Source organism: Squalius cephalus, assembly GCF_949319135.1.
Source record: "Squalius cephalus genome assembly, chromosome: 12".
In the NCBI taxonomy this organism is placed as follows: Eukaryota; Metazoa; Chordata; class Actinopteri; order Cypriniformes; family Leuciscidae; genus Squalius; species Squalius cephalus.
The window spans coordinates 15,134,007-15,150,506 of NC_137133.1; the positions used below are offsets into that span (position 1 = coordinate 15,134,007).

The 16,500-nt window shown below is 36.9% G+C and overlaps 1 long non-coding RNA gene across 1 annotated transcript; it reads right to left on the minus strand.

Annotated features, from left to right (window-relative positions):
* Nucleotides 1-10,010: 10,010 nt before the first annotated feature.
* Nucleotides 10,011-14,613, minus strand: LOC307169037. The gene is made up of 5 exons (XR_013823026.1): nucleotides 14,300-14,613; nucleotides 14,039-14,070; nucleotides 13,628-13,874; nucleotides 13,053-13,217; nucleotides 10,011-10,492 (listed from the first exon to the last, which is right to left on the minus strand). It is a non-coding gene; the product is annotated as an uncharacterized lncRNA (long non-coding RNA).
* Nucleotides 14,614-16,500: the final 1,887 nt, after the last annotated feature.

A 16,500-nucleotide genomic window follows, 5' to 3' on the forward strand; every position in this document is an offset into this window, starting at 1 on the left:
CGATCACGTGTGTTTCGTGTTTATTCGAACACCTTTAGTTCCTCGAAAGCTCACAAATCAGTTTTTTTATAACGGTAAACACTCTTTTCATGTAGTTACGATGTTATATTGTGTCATGTTTACCAAATTAAAACTGATTAAAAAAAGGAAAAGACTCCACTTCATTGCTTATGTTGAACTTTATTCTTGTTCAAACAGACGCTGTATGAAGCAGTAGCCTACATAAAGTATTGAATGAAAATGTCTCTGAAATGTATCTGTGTATTATTTAGCAAGTATTGCATTTATTTCACTTCAGCTGTGGTAAAGTATGCAAACACCACGTGAGCGATCATTACGGGAACCAGAAAGTGTACGACTTCACGTCTCCGTTTGCAGCTCCACCCCGCCTGCACGCGGCTACTCTCGCCGATCGGTTACATCCAGCCGCAGCCGATGTCGAACACACCTTTTGCTTCGGTAAGCTGTTTCTAACTCCTTAAATAAACAGCCAAACAAAGTTTCTTTAGGCCTGATTTTGTTCAAAATGATGTCAGTTCATTCTTCGATTTCAAAGTAGATCAGAGCCTTTAACCATGAAAGTGGAAGTTAAATTAAAGGTTAAAAAAAAAATGAGGTTGCTACAATGACTTACAGGAATCATAACTCCCTCCACTGTGCAAAAAGTCTATGAAATAAAGCTATTGAAACTAAGAAGAAGAAAAAAAAAGAAATCTTTTTGCTTGTCACATCACAACAACGAGAACAATATGACCACCCACATTAAAGCCTATTTGTTCCACTCAGTCAAATTAACTTAAGAAGCAGAAAGTAGAAGAGATCCTATTATTCCTAAAACACCAGAAGAACATGGTTTTCAGTTGTGTTTAGCTTTTTAAGGCTCATTCAAAAAGTATTAGATAAAGCCCCTTTACATGATTGTCATTTCAAAGTTGCTAAAAGATTTTTGCAATTATTAGAAGACTTGCTGAAATACTTCCCAAGTCATGCAAATAAATAAAGAATAAAGACTGAAATAAAGAAGAATGAAATTCACTTGCTCTTTCTCTAGGCATAAAGTTGGCATTCCCATGGAAATGGCTGAGTGGACTAGGACATGCATCATCTTCATGTAAATAAGTATGGATGACTGCAAAAAGTATCAGCTCAAGCTTCAAGCAAAGCAATATAAACAACTGTGGTCGAGGCCTAGACAGGAAGTCACAGGATATCAGCTGACCCTTGCGGTAGAGGGCTGCTCAGACATGACAGGTTTATTTTTTCTAAAGTGAGATGGGGACAAAATAAACAGGAAGACATTTACTTCACCTCTGTGTCTTTTTTAAATCAGTTGCAGTAAACTTTAATTGGAATGGAAAGTGTGCCTGTTCGTATGACCATTATCAGTTGAGGACGGCGGAGGAAAGCAGATGCTACAGAACATGCATTGGTTTTTTTTTGTGAACAAACGCCTCGCATGGAGTGGAAATTGGACATCCTGTGACGCACGTAACACCGCTAAATTTCCCAAATTAATCAGAACGGAAAATTAAATGTCAGATATGTGCCATTGATTATATGAATTATGATCCGAAGTATTGATTTTAAATCATTTTGATTAATACAGCTGTATTTTATTACCTAATATTCAATACCAGTGTTATGTTAATGGGTTGTATTATGTTTACATGAGTGTCTATGTTCTTGGATAGATTGTAAATGTTGCATGAGAATGTCTGATATATGATTTCTGCTTTGGATTGTTGTTTAAAAATGAAAAACATTCCAATATTACTCTTTAAGATGCAGTGACATAAAAATAATTGAACTATGGAAGATCTTTTGTCTGAACAAGCTGTGAAATAGTTATACAATGCAATGGGGTGAATAAAACGATGTAACTTTAATGGTTATATATATATATATATATATATATATTATATATATATATATATATATATATTTTTTTTATTATTATCCATGAGAGCCAGTGAAACTTTTATGAAGGACATGTAGAAGTGTTTCTGTGCTGAATTAAAGAGTCTCAATGCTGTTGTTCAGGGAAGGTGAATTGTGTGTTACAGAACCCTTTTGTTTTGCTTTTTAAAGTAGGTATGAAAATGAATTTGTGACCTTTTACTAATACTTTGGTAACATTTAAAGGTGCCCTAGAATTTTAAATTGAATTTATCTTGGCGTAGTTAAATAACAAGAGTTCAGTACATGGACATGACAGTGAGTCTCAAACACCATTGTTTTCTCCTTCTTATTTAATAATAATAATAATAATAATACATTTTATTTCTAATGCGCTTTTCTTAGACTCAAAGCGCTACAATATACAAAGAGAATAACAACAATAAAATACAATAAAAAAAGTCTCATTCAGTTACAGTAAGCAGCTCTAAACAGGTGTGACTTTAAAGAGTTCTTTTAAAGAGAATCCAATGTTGGAGAGTCTCTAATTTCCGGTGGTAGAGCGTTCCATAGACGTGGTGCTGAGACCGAGAATGCTCGACCACCCATAGACTTTAATTTATATCGAGGCTGCGGGAGGATGCATGACCTGGAAGAGCGCAGAGAGCGAGCTGGAGTATGAGCAGTGACTAAACTACAGAGATAAGCCGGGGCCGTCCCATGAATAGCTTTATATGTTAAAATCAATGTTTTGAATTCGATACGTGCTTGTGTCGGCAGCCAATGCAAATCAAAGAGTACTGGGGAAATATGGAGACGAGTAGTTGTATGTGTCAATAACCGGGCGGCTGAATTTTGAATATATTGTAATTTTTTGATGGATTTATTTGGGAGACCAGAATAGAGCGCATTGCAGTAATCAAGCCTCGATGTAATAAAGGCATGAATAAGCCTTTCTGCATCTGGTAGCGATAGAAATGGTCGTAGTCTAGCGATATTTCTAAGATGGAAAAATGCAGTCTTTGATACCTTTTTAATATGTGCATCGAACATGAGTTCAGGGTCGAAAATAACGCCAAGATTGCGCACTTGAAGGGACGGAGTAACAAAGTCATTGACAGTAATCAACTCTGAAGTGTTAAGTTTAAGTAAAGATGTTGGTGTACCGACAAAAAGGAGTTCTGTTTTTGCCTGGTTAAGCTTAAGAAAATTGTCATGCATCCAGGCTTTTATCTCATCCAAGCAGGTGCTAAGGGCTGTAACCGCAAGGTTTGGATTAGGGTGCATGCTGATATAGATCTGCGTATCGTCGGCATAACAATGAAAACCTAACCCAAACTTACGAATGATGTCACCCAGAGGCAACATATAGATGCTAAATAAGATGGGACCAAGCACAGACCCTTGTGGGACACCCTGCTGAACTAGTGTTGGTAAAGATTTGTTTTCCCCCAAAGACACAAACTGGAAACGATTTGTAAGATAAGATGTAAACCATTCAAAAGCAGTACCAGAGATTCCTAGCCATACAGACAGTCTTTCAAGAAGGACAGCATGAGATATTGTATCAAAAGCAGCAGTGATGTCCAACAATACTAAAATACTACAGGCACCCATATCAGCAGAGATGAGAAGATCATTTACAACCCGGACGAGAGCAGTCTCAGTACTATGGCCTGATCTAAATCCGGACTGAAACGGTTCTAGGAGATTGTTGTTGGACAGGTATTGCTGTAGCTGGCCAACTACAACTCGTTCCAAGACCTTAGCTAGAAAAGGTAGATGGGCAATAGGCCTATAGTTAGACAAATCCTCCACATCACAGCCAGTCTTTTTAAGGACTGGTGTGATGGCAGCTAACTTAAGGGCCGAAGGGACCTGACCAGTTAATAGAGAGTGATTAATAATACCAGTGATAGAGGGGCACAATAGTGTTAGACACTTTTTCAAAATCTCAGTAGGTATGGGATCAAGAGAGCATGTAGATGAATTCATAGACATGACCAGTTTTGAAATATCATCTGTGGTAACAGTGACAAAATTGCTGAAAGTAGAAGATAAATGTATAGAATGGGGCTTGTTGGATAGACGAGAGGGACCAGTAGCCATGGAGCTATAGATATCTTGAACTTTCTCTGTAAAGTATTTATGAAATTTGTTACACATCCCAATAGAGGAACAAATGTTTTGGTTATGAGGTTTAAGAAGTTTGTTAATTGTATTAAACATCAATCTTGGATGACCTGCACCTTCATTAATCATATGCGAGTAATATTCCTCTCTGGTGGATTTAAGGGCAAGATGATATTTCATTTGCTGTTCTTCAAACATTAATTTGTGGACAGTAAGACCAGTTTTTCGGTACAAGCGCTCAATCTTTCTTTGCTTGGTTTTAAGTGCCCGTAATTAATCAGTAAACCAGGGAGATGATCTAGTGAAAGAAACAACTCGTCGTTTCAGTGGTGCTACAATATCAAGAATAGACGATAGCACAGAGTTGTAGCTGTCCACAGAGTCAGTCACAGGAAGCTCAGCAGTAGAGCTAAAAAGCAACTGAGGATCAATGTTCTTGATATTCCTAAATGTTATGACAAGCTCTTTAGAAGCTTTTGAAGATGCAGAGGAGGTAAATTCACAGGTTAGCAAATTGTGATCACTGAAGTGTCGCTCATAATTTCTAAGTTGGTCTACATCTATACCAACTGTGCAGACCAAGTCCAGTGTGTGTCCAGATTTATGAGTGGGGAAATCAACATGCTGATTAAAATTAAAACAGTCCAATATATGCATGAAATTTGCTGTTTGAGAACAGTCTGGGTTATCAACATGGATATTTATGTCCCCTATTAGCAAAATATCTGAACAATTCGAACTCAACAGAGTCAATAATTCAGCGAGCTCAGAAAAAAAGACTGAATTTACCTTAGGAGGACGGTAAATAAGTGTGATAATTACAGGTGAGTTGCCACTAATTTTCACAACTAGGCACTCAAACGAAGACATTTCAGGTGTAGAGATTAAAGCAACAGTCAGTTCTGATTTGTATAAAATTGCAAGACCACCACCTTTACCGGTAAGTCTAGGTTTGTCAATGTATGTATATCCAGGTGGCAAGGCCAAGTTCAAGTTGTAACAGTCATTTGGTTGATGCCATGTCTCGCTGAGACAAAGAAAGTCAAGTTTTCCAACCAGAATTATATCATAGAGCGATGCTGCTTTCTTATTTATAGAACGCACATTTAATTGCGCGAGTCTAATTTTAGAAATTGCATTCTTGCCGCGCTTATTCTCTGGAGACATCCGTGGATAAGATAGATTGGACATACAAACGCCACGGGACTTGCGATGTGCAAATCTCCGGGAATAGGAGCATAGAACATTTATACAAGCCAAAGCCGGCGGCAGGCTATATAAGCCCATGCGAGAGCCATGAAGTGCATATTTTGGCCTGCACAACAGTTTAGATGCTCTCAGGGCATTTAGAGCACAATCACTAAGAGGCAATTGAAGATCCAGTTATAGAAGTTCAGAGAATGAGTACCTTTTCATATTGGCGTCCCACAGTTTGAATTCCTGTATTTCAGTGAATCCGATTGTGTAGACCAGGGTGATCACTATTGCAAGTGAGAACAGCATACCGCAATCCAATCCAGTAGATATCTCACTCAGCCTCAGGGAGGGTGCAGACAGGTGTAAACAGCAGGTGTCGGACCAGCCACAGCAGGCAGTTGGAAAGTCAGAAACAATGAGGACGCCAGAGAAAATTACAAGCACCCAGCAGCCTCTCTAAAAACTGCAACTTAATGTAGCATAAAATAACAGTAATAAAATAAATGTAAAATTAATAAAATAAATAAACTAATAAACACACGGTAGAGAAGCGGCAGCCAACTACGCCAGCGTCCTCTCTCACCGGAAGTCCTCTCTCCAACCAAAAACGAGATTTAAATCTCGTTTTTGAAAAACACCCCTGAAAAATAGGCGAATCTCCACATAACACCGACTGTGACGCAACAGTCGGGATCATTAATATGTACGCCTCCAAAAATTTGCATATGCCAGCCCATGTTCAATGCCAGGCGGAACTGCGCAGCCGAATCATCGGAAGTTCTGCAGGTGAAGAAACAAGCGAGGATCATAGGGAAAATGGCAGATCTATCTATAATCTATCTATCTATCTATAATCGGATACCGCAACAGTTTAATTCAAAGTTGTTAGTTTGCTCTGCCCATTTCACCACGAACTGTTTTTCTAACCTGGGACAATATCAAGCAGGCTTCTCTCAGCGTCTCATACTGAAGAAGGGGGCAATTCTAACTATATATAGTTCTGATGTGTAATTGTTCAAGTTCAGACGGATAATCTTTCTCTCAAAGTTGTTCAATCTGTTTATGCATCAGTAAATCAAGCCAGTGACTAAACGATCAACTTCACGTCGTTTTTCTTGGTAGGATGAAAATAATCTTACTTAAACAGTGATTAATATATATACAGAAAGCGATCAAAGAATAAACCCTTTCCAATCGCCCAAGCTGTCAATCACACAGTGCGAGTTATCTGGACACAAATGATAAGATCTTCACTCACGCGATCAACAGGCTGTCATCTGATCAATGCTCGTCACTGCAACCTTTTATGTTATGGGAATAGATCTAAATACTTAAAAAACTTCTCACGATTCGTTAATCTCGATAGCTGTAATAGTAAAAATGTATAATAGCTGTAATAGTAAAAGTTTTCAAGAGAGCTCCACATGTGGGTTATGTGAATATTTCATATGCAAGCATGTCAGCCAATCACAGCAGAGGGCCTTTACACTGAAGTCTCACACAGACACGCCCCTTCAAACAGAGAGTTCAAATCAGAGGCTAAAATCAGGCTAGGAAATATGCCTTTTATTTCTATATTATAACAACTTTTGATCTAAAAAACATACTAACATTATAAGGGCACCCCAGGAAACATTCTAAAATAATAAAATAATCCATGCAGTGGCACCTTTAACTAGGGATGCACCGATCCGATACTCAGTATCGGAATCGGCTCCAATACTGCCATTTTTGGCGGATCGGGTATCGGTCAGACAAGGCCGATCCAAATCCGATATTGTGCGTATACTATTCAGTGTTATTGTTAAGCCCCACAAACATTATAAAGCACCATAAGTTTTCGTGCACAATATTATAAGTGTTCTGAAGCCATTATATAGTATAATGTGAGATATAAATTAATATTTAAGTCGTTAAATTTAAGATCACGTAAACGTTTCCCTCAGCTGCGGCTGTCAATCATTCTTCATTCAGCACTCAAACAGCGCGTCGCGTTCGGTTATGACAGTTAACACGATTAAACTCTCTCCAAGATGATTCAATGTTACTATTATTATACTTGAACTGTAGATAAAGGTCTATGGTTTCACATAAAACAACTTTATCTTGCTGGACTTTATTGCTGTACCTTAATCATGTTACTTTCTACCGGGTGTCTGTTAGATCACAACACCAGAGTAAAGTCAGAGCACTATTTGTTCTTCACGCGCACAGTAACTGAAATTTAAAAGAAAATGCTGAATAGACTATTGCATAGATAGATACTGTATAATACACTATGCATCAATATGTATTTTCTTTGTGCTTTAAACTTTTCAATGTGGACTCGACGCGCTGCGCGCTGTGACTCATGTTGCTTCAAGCGCATCATTCTGCGCTCGGGATGCGCATAAGCGCTCTGTGCTGCACTGTATTGGAGCCTTTCATGTCATAATACAGTGACGCAATGAAAGATTATTAACCCTCTGGGGTCCTTCGTTTAACAGTCACACTTGGGACCTTCGGGTCCAAATGGACCCGGAGGGCGGGATTAATATATATATAAAAAAATCTTAATATTTTTTTTTTTACTTGTTTTTTATAATATTTTTTCTTTTCTTTTTTGGTGTTTTGAGATAATTTTATGATTTATAATTAATATTTATGCAATAATTATGACCCATTTTTTCCCATTGAATATAATAGAAATTTTTTATATATATATAATTTTTATTTTATTTTTATTAAAGCTGTATTTCATTTTAGAGTCAAGCCTAGGCCTCATGAAAGCAATTTTTGAAATGAGATGGGCGCCAACTGGTGGACACACTGAGCATTTTTATCACGCAATAGCACATTTTTACCACTAGTGGATTTACAGCTCTCTGTAGAAAGGCTTGCGAATTCTAGTGATTTTTGCCTGAACAGATTTAGTCTGTTTTGCACTCTTGATGTTTTAGAGATTCACCCCTTCACTGTTGAGTCCTTTTTTGAGTCCTTGGCTGATTTGTAGATTGTATGCACAAAAAAACTCTGTTTTCATATTTTTGACAATTTCCCATTCATTTCCTATGGGAGTCATTTTTGACCAAAGAGCAGAAGTGTGATGACCACTTAGCATGCTTGGATCATGACCTCAATATTTTTTGTGTGTTCACATACCTAATACCATAAAAGTCACCTAGTTTCGTAACATTCCGATGAAGCTGTGATTTTTAAAAATTCAAAACAGATTTTTGTAATCTGAATTTATTAGTGTGTATGTGTATAAAAGTGTGTTTGTGTGTGTGTGTGTGTGTGTGTGGATGTGTCTGTTTTGCACTCTTGATGTTTTAGAGATTCACCCCTTCACTGTTGAGTCCTTTTTTTCTGCATCCTGGCTGATTTGTAGATTGTATGCGCAAAAAAACCTCTGTGTTTTCATATTTTTGACAATTTCCCATTCATTTCCTATGGGGGTCATTTTTGACCAAAGAGCAGAAGTGTGATGACCACTTAGCATGCTTGGATCATGACCTCAATATTTTTTGTGTGTTCACATACCTAATACCATAAAAGTCACCTAGTTTCGTAACATTCCGATGAAGCTGTGATTTTTAAAAATTCAAAACAGATTTTTGTAATCTGAATTTATTAGTGTGTATGTGTATAAAAGTGTGTTTGTGTGTGTGTGTGTGTGTGTGTGGATGTGTCTGTTTTGCACTCTTGATGTTTTATAGATTCACCCCTTCACTGTTGTGTGCTTTTTTTCTGGATCGTGGCTGATTTGTAGATTGTACGCACAAAAAAACTCAGTATTGTCACATTTTTGCCAATTTCCCATTCATTTCCTATGGCGGGTCCATTTGGACCCGAAGGTCCTGAGTGTGACTATTTTTTTTACAACCACTTAGACTATTCAAATCCTGTCCCCAATTTTTTTGGGTGTTCATATACCAAGTACCAACAAAGTCACCAAATTTCGGATCATTCCGATGAAGCTATGATTTTTTACATTTTTTTATTTAAAGGCTTCGGGTCCATTTGGACCCGAAGGACCCCAGAGGGTTAATAGCCGTTCTTGTCCTGTCCTGTCCTATCTATTATGTTGCTACCTTATTAAACAGCTGTGCTATACATTTAAAAAATGTCTCAATTTTATAGTAGGATATAAAATAATTGCTATTTTTCAGATTTAGTGTTACACTTATTGTCTCTAATTTGTTCTCCACTAAACATTTTTTTCACAAAATGTTCAGACTAAATTTTATTGCTGAATTATCCACTAATCTAGTTTATAATAGCATTTATGTCAGATTATGATCATATATTTTTTGTTGTCGTTTTTCTTTTTTTCAGTTCTTATCAGTTTAACACAGAGTAATAGAAATTGTACACTGTAAAACTTTTCACTGTAAATTTACAGTAAAATACTGGCAGCTGGGTTGCCAGCCACATACTGTATTTTTACAGAACTAGTACTGTAAACAGCATTTACAGTATTGTACTGTAAAACGTTGTACTGTAAATTTACAGTAAAATACTGGCAGCTGGGTTTCCAGCCACATACTGTATTTTTACAGAACTAGTACTGTAGACAGCATTTACAGTATTGTACTGTAAAACATTGTACTGTAAATTTACAGTAAAATACTGGCAGCTGGGTTGCCAGCCACATACTGTATTTTTACAGCACTAGTACAGTAAACAGCATTTACAGTACTCCACTGTAATTACCAAATACACCACATACTTTTACAATATTAAACTTGTCTACAGCAATAAATTGTATAGTAGTCACACTAGGAAAAAGAAAACAACATTTTCTGGGTTTTAAAACATTTATTTTGGTTAAAAGCAAAGATCAGAAAATTGCCTTCTGTGAACATGTTGGCTGAATTTTTTTTAAACATAAAATGCAATTTTAACACTTAACAACAAACAGGTAACACTTAGCACTTAATTAAAGGGATAGTTCACCCAAAAAATTAAATTAGCTCAAATTTACTCACCCTCAAGTCATCCTAGGTCTATATGACATTCTTCTTTCAGACGAATACAATCGGAGATATATTAAAAAATGTCCTGGCTCTTCCAAGCTTTATAATGGCAGTGAATTGCTGTTTCTGTTTTGAAGTCCATACAAGTGCAAACGAAATCCCATTCAAAGTCTTCAAGTTTTCGCAGAAGTGAGGACACCTGTAGGCTTACAGTGTTCTTTTTTTGCACAACTTGGCCAGTTTTGTTTGAAGTTACTTGTCCTTTCTTTGTTTTTGATCCACGTTCAGGATTGATGTCAGGAAATCGTCTAAAAGGCAGAAAAGAAAGGAAAAAAAACAATGAAATATTATGGACTGAGTTTATATATTTTGACAGAGAGAGACAGCACAAAAGATGTGTAAATAAAAAACAGATATCGGTTTTAACGACTAATCTGTTTGGATAAAACTGAACAACATAAAAAAAAATGCAATGTTGGATGTTGTGATCAATAACTGATATTTTTTCTGCCCTGGTTAAAATACATCAACTCAATGTGTCTGTTTACATGCGCACTGTCAACTAACTAAACTTTTGGAAGTGGGGTTGCCAGATTTAAAGTTTTATTCTACAACTTTTAATATCATCCCCTCATCAGGTCCCATCAGAGTATCAGTGGAAAGACAGCCATAGACTCTGTTTATATAGAGCACACATTGCCAGAATCCAGCCCAAACCTTTGTGACAGAAATAATTTAACTTTAATTGCAAGCCTTGCAATGTTTATTGCATACATGACTACATGATAATGTTAAACATGACATTTACCAGACTAAAATGCATGTTTGCACCCAAAAATGAAAATTCTGTCATTATTGCTCACCCTTAAGACTTTCGTTCGTCTTTGGAACACAAATTAAGATATTTTTGATGAAATCTGGGAGGTTTCTGTCCCTCCATTGACATCAATGTCATTGCAACTCTCAAAGCCCAGAAAGGTGGTAAAAACATTGGTAAATAGAACATATAACTACAGTGGTTCAACCTTAATATTATGAAGTGACGAGAATACTTTTTGTGCGCAAAATAACCCCAAAATAACCTCTTCTCTTACATGTCATTCTCCTACACTGTTTTGTGAGGATGAGTAGGCCGGAGTGTATTAAAGGGTAACTCTCGCCAAAATGCAACCTAGGGTCTTTTTGTTAATCTACCAGAGGCAAACTTTCATTTAAAAGCATAATTAGGATGGAAACGCCACTTAAGTTTGACCGTATTTTCGTTTTCGGTCTAATTGCCTTTTGAATGGGAGTGCTTGGACTATGATAGCATTAAAAATCGCTATTTTTTAAAACACTAAGGAGGCTCGACACAACATGAAACTGTGCTCTAAGTATCACCAGGGGCTCTACACATGAACTCCAGAGCATTGAGAACATTGTTTGTGTACACAGAGTTTACCAAAAATAAAGATTTTGAACAACTCACGGAAGCTGTGTCCGCCTGCATTTTGACAGTCAAAAATAGTCGATCTAATAACTTTATTCTAGAGCTGCTGTAAAGCCAAAACAATCTATGTTACTGTAATTTCCTATTATCACTGTTAAGCTGCTTTGAAACAATCTATATTGTTAAAAGCGCTATATAAATGAAGGTGACTTGACACTGTTTACACTACGTCAACAGCGTAGGAGAATGACGTGAAAGAGTAGAGATTGTTGAATAATGTCGTTATTTTTTTTAATTTTTTTGTGCACAAAACAGGTTGCACCACTGTAGTTGCATGGATTATTTAAACAATGTTTTTACTACCTTTCTGGGCCTTGAAAATTGCAAAGACATTTCTGTCTATGGCTGGTTCAGAAACCTCTCAGATTTCATCAAAAATATCTTCATTTGTGTTCTGAAGATTAACAAAGGTCTTACAGGTTTGGAACAACATGAGGGTGAGTAATTAATGATAGAATTTACACTAATCCTTCAACTGAAAACAACTTGCACAGACATATCTTAAATATGTGACTGCCACTGTTTTGTCTCAAGATGCACACCAGTAATGTTTTTTTTTTTTATTAGACATTTTTATAAAAGCTGCTTAAATACCCTAATTTTATTAAGGCCTAGACCTGTCTTAAAGGGTTAGTTCACCCAAAAATGAAAATGATGTCATTAATGACTCACCCTCATGTCACTCCAAACCCGTAAGACCTCTGAACTCTTCTGAAGACATCTTAAGATATTTTAGATTTATTCCGAGAGCTTTCTGTCCCTCCATTGTAAGTCAATGGACGTGTCACTGTTCACGTCCATAAAGGTAATAAAGACATCATCAAAGTAGTCCATGTGACATCAGTGGGTTATTTAGAATGTTTTGAAGCATCGAATATACATTTTGGTCCAAAATGAACAAAAACTACGACTTTATTCAACATTGTATTCTCTTCCGGTCTGTTTTCCATCCGCATTCACGAGTCCATATTGACGCACCAGATAACACGTCAGCAGCGTCAATGTGGACTCGTGAACGCGGATGGAAAACAGACCGGAAGAGAATACAATGTTGAATAAAGTCGTAGTTTTTGTTCATTTTGGACCAAAATGTATATATTCACTTACAATGGAGGGACAGAAATCCTCTCGGAATAAATTTAAAATATCTTAAGATGTCTTCAGAAGAGAAACGGAGGTCTTACGGGTTTGGAGTGACATGAGGGTGAGTCATTAATGACATAATTTTCATTTTTGGGTGAACTAATTAAGCTAAGCCCAGTATGGAAACCAGGGCCATATTGTTCATACCAGTAGTCAGTCAGCTTAATAAATACTGTCAAGACAAGTCACAATTCAGTCTAATATTTATATGAATGGCAAATATGCTAATGACTAACCTCTGAACAAACTCAAGGTGCTGCCTCTTCCTGTACTGCAAGCTGAAGTTATAGGAGGAGGCAAACAGCGCTGCCAGGCCAGCGATGAAGTTAGGCTGTGATCCTTTCCACACACACCTTGACCTTCCAAACGTAATGTCCAGCACTGGTTGCTTAGAGATTGACCTGTAATTGAAAAAAAATAAAAATAAAATGAATTAATAAATAATATTAATAATTAAAATAACTATTGTGGGTTCCACTGTGGTTCGATGTAGTTGTCTATCTATTCATAGTTCTATAAATTAAAATTTTCACCTAAAAATTAAAATTGATTAGGGTTAGAAGAACACTAAAACGCACTGCCATATTATTTTGCTTGTTTTAAGCATAAACTCACTAAATTTTTACTTATTCTTTCAGAAAACAAGACACTTTTTACTTGTCAATTAAATGCTTCTTCATGTAAGAATTTTAGATATCTGGACTGGAAACAAGAAAAAAACACTAATTAAGAAAAACATATTTTGCAGTGGAGTGAGTAAATGATGGCTTTTCATTTTAGGTTTAAACTTAAACCTTTAATGTTTACATACCAGGAAATAAGGCGTGGACTCACTGGCAAATGTAGATTGCTGGACATCAGCGTTGCAAATTCCTGAAACAATTTTTAAAAAGGACAGCACAACCATGATCAACAGAACCAAAACATAAAACATATATTACAGATTAATGAGATTTGTTGAATATCATCTACTTATCTGCTTGAAGGATAACACCGTCTAACTTCTCTTTGAATTGTTAGGCAATTTGTAGGAACATATGGCATGGCAATCAGGAATACTACATTTGAAAACAGCATTAACATGGATTTTTTTATGCTAGCAAAATTGAAAATTCTGACAACGATTCAAAAGCACGATCACAGAACTGACAGCATTTGATAGCATTTTTTATTTTATTTTACCACATAGACTATAACTGTAACACTACTTAAAAGCACTTACATTAGCACTGGACCGTCATCAGATTACAAAGCCTGAAACGCAAAATATATATCAAAAGCAGGTCATGCAAATAACATGGTATATGTTGCCTATTATGTGAAACATCGAAGTTAACGTTAACTTACTTGGTAAACAGGTGGAACAGAGTGAATTGTTTGCGCGGCCGCGGTAGAAAACCGCGATCGCAAAATCAAACCAAATAAGCATTTGTGAAAACAATGTAGAAATGCGAACGCAAAAAAACAAAATATATTGGCTTACCGTATCACTCAGTTGAACAATTTTCCATCTTCTCAAACTCTAAATCCCACTAATCGTCACAGGCGCAGGTTATTCAGATGACAAATTCTTCCATCCGTCTTCATGTAACATTAATGTCGCCCATTTTCTGCTGCGTCACAGACAACTAATGTTTCAAACACGAACCGAAGCTCACAAAAGCTTAAAAATTGCTCACAGATTCGCAGACACTGTTTATCTTGTTAACAGGAATGATTATTCTGTTCAGTTGAATCCCGCTGACAAATCAAGTTTGCCTGTAGTAGCTACATGTCGGCTCGCGTCACATTTGAACTGAATTGAGCGCGAAAGAAATCAATCCCACAATGCAGTGCTTTTACAGTATGATACTGTATTACGAATTTATCGGGTTGAAAACAGAAATGTGCTGTATATTTACAGCTGTTCTGTAAAATATACAGCCTAATACTGTATTATGGAAATACAGTACAATTCTGTAGGAAATTCGCTGTAAATTTACAGTAAAGTTTTACAGTGTACTTGATTAAAAAAAAACTGCGCTGGTATCGGTACGGATCGGTATCGGCCGATACTCAGAATTTTTGGTATCGGATCGGATCGGTTCTGAAAAAATGGTATCGTTGCATCCCTACCTTTAACAACAAGGTCACAAGGTCAACACTTAATGTTAGTTATAATGTTAGTTGTATAGTTAAGCATTAACTATGTATTAACTAACATACAGTTGCCCCCCCCCCCCCCCCCCCCAGAGACTGTAATAATTTACAAATGTAGGCTTTTCTAAAGATAGTTTTTAAAAAACAAAAATTGCATCTATAACAGCTTAGTGGCAAATTAAAAGTCAATAGATAATGTAATGCTTTTGAGTTATATGATTTTATTTGTAAAACAGCTGTCATCATTATTCAATGCTGCTGTTAAGTCACTTATTTGTATGCTATGGTAAAACATTGTTAAAACACAATTAAGCCTTTGGAAACTCTATAAGAAAACTGAATTAGTTTATGCTGTTACACACACATACATTTAGCTCATGCATGTGCTAAAGTTGAGTAGCAAATATGGCCAAGTCAAAAGAGCTCTCACAACAGCTATAGAGAACAAACCGTTTATTACATTAGAAAGTCTAAGAAGATTTCCAAATACTAAAAAGATCCTACACTGTAAAAATTATATGATCATTAAGTTATGACAGCATATGTTTTTACATTGCTTTAACTCATCAATTTTATGCTTTTTTTTTATAAGATACGCAAGAATCAACAATTTTGTTGTCAATTTAATGTAGAGTTGTTCCGATTCCGATACCAGTATCGGAAATGCGTCCGATACTGCCGAAAATGCTGGCATCGGTATCGGCGAGTACTGGAGTCCAGGCACCGATCCGATACCACGCAATTTATTAGAAATAGGAATCTATTTACTGGTTAGCTCCGTTAGCTCTAACACGGTTCTTCTTCGCCGCTCTTAAAACAGTTGCGCTGTGCTGCCATCGGCAGCTGCTGTTTTAGAGGGGCGAAGAAGAATTGATCACGTGACGCCTCCTTAAAAGAAGCTAACGTTAGCGCATCATGTCGGCGGTTTGGCAGTATTTTACAGTGGATGTTCCCATCAGTAAGACGGCGACATGCAACATATGCAAGGAATCAATTTCGAGGGGTGGCACAAATGTTGCAAATTTCAACACCAGCAACTTAATTAAACATTTGAAGACGCGTCACGCTAAAGAGCACGATGAATTTAAAGCTAAGGGGAAAAAGAAGGACGAACTGCAGCAGCAAACTCTGGAAGCTGCCTTCCAGCGACGAGATAAATTTCCCAAAGACAGCCAAAAAGCAACAAAGATAACAGACAAAATTTTGGAGTTTATTGTCCTGGATGACCAACCCCTGTCTGTCGTCGAAAATGTGGGATTTCGCCGCTTAATGGAGCATTTGGAGCCAAGGTACTGTTTGCCAGATCGTAAATATATCTCAGAAACTGCGCTACCCAAATTATACGAGACAGTTAGGGAACACATTTCGTGTATGCTGAAAGACGTGCATGCAATCAGCTTTACCACGGACATTTGGAGCTCCGACGTGTGCCCCATGTCTTTGCTAAGTTTAACATCACACTGGGTGGACAGAGAGTCAACATTTACCCCTCGAAGTGCGGTGCTGCACGCCAACGAGTTCCGAGGGTCACACACTGGCACATTA